Source organism: Solanum dulcamara, chromosome 11 (assembly GCF_947179165.1).
Source record: "Solanum dulcamara chromosome 11, daSolDulc1.2, whole genome shotgun sequence".
In the NCBI taxonomy this organism is placed as follows: Eukaryota; Viridiplantae; Streptophyta; class Magnoliopsida; order Solanales; family Solanaceae; genus Solanum; species Solanum dulcamara.
In genome coordinates this window covers 21,113,502-21,120,425 of record NC_077247.1, presented here as the reverse complement: position 1 = coordinate 21,120,425, position 6,924 = coordinate 21,113,502, and positions in this window count along the sequence as shown.

The window sequence follows — 6,924 nt, the reverse complement described above, 5'->3', positions numbered from 1 at the left end:
TATGCCCCCCAATTAAACCTATTTAATAAATTCATTAATGATGTGGCAATCATCTGTTGATCACCTTTTAAATAGCCTAAACTAATTAAAAATAAGGAAAAACTACACAAATTGGACCTATTAGGTAAAATATTTACTCAAATTAGACCCAACCCAAACTATTTACCCGAGTTGGACCACGGCCCAAACAATTTACCCGCTTGCCTCTTTGTTCTATTCACTGAACTACTGATTCTTCATCTTTGATATGATCGGAGAGTACATATACTCTGATTATATTTATACATATACACTGATGATATCTATATATTCTGATAATATCTATATACTTTGATGATATCAAACAGTAATTGAGTAGTATTTTCACTAAAACACTGTCTATTATACATATACACACACACACTCTAATGGTATCAAGGAGTATCTGAGAAGTGTTATCTACTTCCCTTTGATACCATCAGAGTATATATATATATATATATATATATATATATATATATATATATATATATATATACTTCGATGATTTCAAGTAGTAAATGTGAATTAATAGTTAAACATAGGGGGGGTATGAAAGTAAGGAAGTAGCTGATTGTAAATAGTTTTTAATTTTGAGGTACAAGTGTTATTCTCCCTAAAAACAACACCCATTCTAAATAAGACCCACCCCAAATTAATTTAACCCATCAATCCAAAATATAGAGTTTTATGTCCAACTCAATTTACCCATTCACTATATATTAGTATTTCTAAAAAAAGTACTTTTTTCTATTTCTTCCTTGGCAAAAAAAATAAAACAATAGTCATCCTATATAATTAAATGGAGAGGATCATACCCATGAATCATTTTATACCAAGTGACAATATGTTTTTACATTTTATCAATTACCAACTGTGAATCTTTAGTTTACCCACAAAAAGCATACATTCCAAGCAGAGCAGTCTCAATAAATGGGTCAAATTCAAACCCAAGCTTATAAACCAACCCATGAATCTCCACCCCTTTACGCAACACCAAATTCCTCAACACAACTTTCAGCAATAGCGGAAAGGTAAATTTGTCATCCTCTAATATATTTCTTCTACCATTCTCCCCCAAAAATAACACATTATGGGGTTCCTTAGAATGTGAAAGTTCATAAAATAACTTGTTGATGAGATTGATTTTGTATTAGGATGATGTGTTAAATGAATTTGGGGCGATCTAATTTGAGAATGAGTGGGTTTTTAAATTGGCATAATACATAAACATGACCCTTAACTAGGCTTCAACTAGCAACTATGACCTTAAACTTTGTCAGTGCTCAAGTAGGCACTTTAACTATTCAAAAATTTAATAAATAAATGGTAAAAATAAGCGAGATACAAAAACTCCTACGTAGTTGCCAACTAATTAAAATAAATACACGTGGATTTTCAAATTAAAAGAAAATAAAAATAAATTAAATATAATAAAGTGAAAGTGAAAAGAATAAATTCACTTAGAAAACAGTTGTGCTTCTGCTCAAAAGAACCCTAACCCTAAGTCCCTAAAATTCATCCCACATTATCTTTGAATCAAAGGGAAAATTGTTCAAGATTTATGCTGAAATGTTATGTACTTGGATGCTTACCTATCTTTCTTTCTCAATTTAGTTGAGGTATGTTTAATTTTTCCCTTTTAAAATTTTGTTTTTGATAATTTTATATAAAAATTATGATTTTTTTCACAATGACTGTAAATTTTCTTTTTCTCACAGTTTTGATCATATGGATCATATTATAACTATTTTTCACCATGGAGGTCTCTTTTATAAATGTCAATATGTGTCAAAATTGAACAATTATAGCATAGACAAGGACCACTTCTCTTTGACCGAACTGAAATCTTATACAAAAGACATTGGGTGTGATGAAATTGAAGCTTTTTATATTGAAGACCCTACTACCCATAAATTTGTCAAGTTAGAAAGTGACAATCAACTATACAATTGTGTTAAATAATTGTGGAGTGTGTCCTCTTTTAAGTTGTAATTGAAACATGTGTTTGTTAAGAAAGAGGAACCCACTGCTAACATGGTTTTTGCACCATTTTCTGATTAAATAAGTAATCAAAATTAGGGAATTGCTCTAGAGCTTCATATCTTGAGGAGGGTATAAATGACACCTTAGCTAAGGTAGCTGGTGATGATAGTGAGGAAAAAAATAGAGATTTTCTTGACTTTGAAAAGGATGACTTAGATGTTGTTCTGGATGAGGATGATAGTGAAATTGATGAAGAATTGAGAGGTTTAGAGAACATCTAAGACAATAAAAGAGGAATGAAGCTGCAAATCTAAAAAGAGAAATAAAAATTCTTCCAAGTATCAAGAGGTTGAGCTTGGAAAAGCTGATATGGATAAAACATTTGAGGATATTTTCAAGAAGAAGGCAACCAAGTATAATGGTATATTGGAAGGTGATGAAGACTTCAATGGTTCATCAGATGAACCAAGTGAAGATAGTGATGAAGAGCTATATATTTTAGCACAACCAAATGTTGATTTACCTTCGAGAAGAAAAAGCAGAAAAACTGAGATATGATGATTCTTTTTTCATTTCTTTCTTTGCTTATGATATGATATTTGAGAGTGCAGTTGAGTTGAGAAAAGCTATCAATGATCATGTTGTTCAACATAAGGTTCAATTAAATGGTAAGCCCAATGAACTCATAGAGTAAGGGTAAGATATGTAGGAAAGTGTAAATGAGAAATCTTTTCTATCTTGGATAAAGATACAGAAAATATTTTTGTGAAAAATTACTATCATGCTCATGGATTCTCACAACCCGACTACTCGAGTCATGATGGCGCATACTATAACCCATCAGTAGGCAAGACAACCCATATCCTAGAACTACAAGTAATGGGATGTAAGATAGAAGACTAACATCAAACTAAAACATTAGAACATACAACAAGAATCAAAGTTAAAGAAGCAGAAGCAAGCCAAAATTATATATACAAATAAAAGATTCCTCCCAGAACCTGGAAGTCACATGTAAGAATCTACTAACAAATGAGTACAAGTCCCAAAAGTGGACCACAGAAATAAAACTGTCTCAAAAAGAAAAAGAAAAGTCAACATATATACAAAAGGAGACACGTAACTCTAAGACATTGTGTACTCACCCTAGCCTCCAAATTTAACTACAGCTGGCTCAATGTCAATGCTGGGAGCTCATGCTCAGACATGCATCATGAAAAAAATTACAGAGTGTAGTATGAATACCAAAATAATAGGTACCTAGTAGGCAACATAGGCCGACTGAGCAAGAAAATCAATCGGATTGCACACGAGTGTACTCACATACAAAAAAAGGAGAACAACTGACTAAATCCGACCTGGATCCCATAAACCTGATGGATACACTCGTGCACAAGTTAAAAATAAAACCCAAGTGAACTCCCATAAAACTGATATGTAAAAGAGAGTTTGAAATGAAATAAAAGAATATGACGAAGTTCCCAAGATTTCCACAACTTTTTGCAGACTTGAACCAAACCTATCCATATGCCTGAAGCTTCATCCTGAACTGATAGGAGTTAAGGACTTGAACCAACATGACGATGAAGGATCAAGGACTTGAACCGAGATTTGGAGTAACTGAGGACTTGGACCAAGGATAAGGAAGATCGTGGAATTGAACCGCGTATAAATATGACCAAAGACTTGAACCCAAGTGAAAGTAGCTATGAACTTAAACCAAGATGAAAGGTGTAGTAAATTGAACCATGACTGCACATGGAGGTGGATATGAACCACATGTATAATCCTAAGGCAAAGACTTGGACCACTCCCGGTGGAGTGAATTGGGGACTTGAACCATGAATAGAGGCGAATCAGCTAGAAAAAAGATCAGCGGCCAATCGAGCATCATGGGGAGTACCCCTAATTCGAGTGCCATCAATAAATCACTCCATCCCAAACCAAATCCAACCAAAATTAATGAGTATCTTCTAAAATAAAGAATTAGGTATGCTAGAACCGATAAAAATATGGGAATTATGGATGTATGGTTACAAATGAGGTGATATTGCCTAGCTAAGGCACAAACTATCAGACTCAATTCTACTACATCAGTCTACAGGGAGTTAAGTCATCTGAGGCTAAGTAGGAGAGATTTCCAGGTCTAACAACTCCAAGAGTACGCAAGTCCATGGCAATCTCTAAGCCTAGAATAAGGCCAAACATACTTCCAACATTATAAACAAGCCACACAAAGGCACACCACAAGGTATGAATGATCCACAGTTATAGTCAGCATGATTCAACCACCTAAAATACCCAAAATATAACCTATGGCATGAGTTCTAGGAATTCAACATGATCAACCATCTAACACCCCCAAATCAAGAAAATTTAACATACAAATACTTAGTCATGCTCAGTCAAAGGAAAGGGAAGCCGTAGCCTACCTGTAGGCCGATCACGCGCTATCAAAAATAGAATCACAACATCAATGCAATCATTTAGACATTAAGATCACATAAAATAGAGACGAATCAATTTTGGAGTCTAAAATAGGAAAGTGGGACCCCCATTGGAAATTCTAGAATTTACTCTGTGAAAAGGTCCTACTTACCTCCCCAAACTTGTCTTCCAAAATGGAACACAATTTGGGGCTCAAAACAACAGGAAAACAAGACGTGCTATAATTCACCATTAAATCACAACTTAAGAGATGGGATAGCAACTATTTACTGAAACATAACTCAAATGAATCCTCCCCGCTAACTCTCGGAAACTCCTATAAGTTCTCCTAGTGAATACCCATAATTCAGGCTTTGAATCACGCAAAATAGACCTCCAAAACTGAAGTTATACAACTTTAAAGTTTTGGGACTTCAACTGATAGCGTCTGGTTTTAAATTAAAAGACCAGAAGAACTTGTTCATAGCAATTATGAGGACAAGTGTCACAATCACAACAACCCTACAAAATGACCATCGCGACCGTGAAGGTTAAGTCTCCTGATAACAAAGACCAGACTATGGTCAACCGCAATCAACGACTCATCATGATCGCGTCCAAAGGCCTCGAGATTGCAATACGTATTCTGAGTGACCTCCATAATTATGGAGGCTTCATCATGATAGCGATGAAGAAAATCACAAGCACTAGCAGTTGTTGCAACAAGGAGTTTTTGGCATTATTCGAGTCTTTGACGGGGTGCTCGATATTTATTTAAAACCCCATGCAAACAAATGAGATATGCTAACCCATGAAATTCGATATTTTAGAGTCAATATAGTAGTCAAAATATCCATATGAGGCCATTTTGACAAAAAAAGGGTCCCACCCCTAAGTACTATTTTAAGCCAAATTCTACAACAGATCTAGGGAATAGAGCGGAATCCTCAGAAAGCACACAATGGGTCATTCTAGATCGAACTCGATATTCTGGAACTAACCGCGCTGTCAGATTTTCATCCAAGTACTTTTTCCAAGAATGCTGACCAAAGTCAAACTTAGGCCAAATTTCGAAGGCTAAAATGCCAAATGGTCCAAAATCACACTGAAAACCTTGATACTTATGTCGATCATGCTATTAGCCTAATTTGGCCATTTCAGAGCTGATGAAACTGTCAAAATTTCATTTTGAGGTAGTTTACCTAATGTTATGACCAAAATTAACCTTTCAAGTTTTAAAATCTCTAAAATAGGAAAATAAAAATAAAACCCAAACGAATGACCAGACAATTAAACAGTTAGTGCCAGCAAGTCATATATGACTTAGAGTTGCTAGATGAATGCTCTAAATGATGAAATCAATGCATTAAATCAAAAATTACCTGAAGAGTCATTACAATATCTACTACTAAAAACACTTTCGTCCATAAAAGTAAAAGAAGGGGAACGGCTTACGCATCTCTTGGTTGGTCTCCCAAGTAGACTTCTCAATTGGACGATGCCTCCAACGGACCTTAACCACAGGAATGGATCTGGATCACAATTGGCTTCTCTATATAAGTTAGATGATCATCTAAGTCAACCGCATCATGCTGTATCATATGAGACTCGTCTAAAATATATCGGCGCAGCATCGTAGCATGGAAAACTGTATGGATGGCTGAGAATGCTAGAGAAAATGCTAACTTATAGTCAACACCTTTTAATGTCCTCATAATCTCAAAAGGGCTAATATACCTGGGGCTAAAATTACCCCGCCTCCCAAATCTCATCATGCCTTTTATGGGCGATACTCGGAGAAATACTCTATCACTGAAAGCAAATCTTAATAGTCAATGCCTACGATACGCATAACTGAGCTATCTTGGGCCTATCTTGGATCAGCCTCATATGTTCTAAGGCCTTCTGCATCAAGTTTGTACTACGTGGCTTGGGGCCCATAGACTCAAACCAACCAATCGGAAAGCAACAATGCCTGCCATATAAGGCCTTGAATGAGGTCATCTGAATACTAGAGTGGTAGCTGTTGGTGTACACAAACTCTGCCAAAGGCAAAAACGTGTCCCACTGACCTCTAAAATCTATAACATAGGCTTAAAACATATCTTGAAGAACCTGAATAGTGCACTCTGATTGACCATCATTCTGGGGGAAAAATGTTGTGCTAAGGTCGACGCAGATGCATAACTCCTCCTGAAAAGTCCTCTAAAAGCTAGATGTGAACTATGAGCCCATGTCTAAAATGATAGAAAAAGTCACACCATGAAGACGAACCACCTCCCAGATAGATAAGGGTCAACCTCTCAGTACTATATGAAGTATAAATATGGAGGAAGTGTACTAACTTGGTTAATCGATTAATGATAACCCAAATACTATCAATACCCCTAGAAGTATGAGGCAACCCTATAATGAAGTCCATGGTGATACACTTCCATTTCCACTCAGGAATGGGTAATCTCTAAAATTCACCACCAGGCCTCAAATAATCAG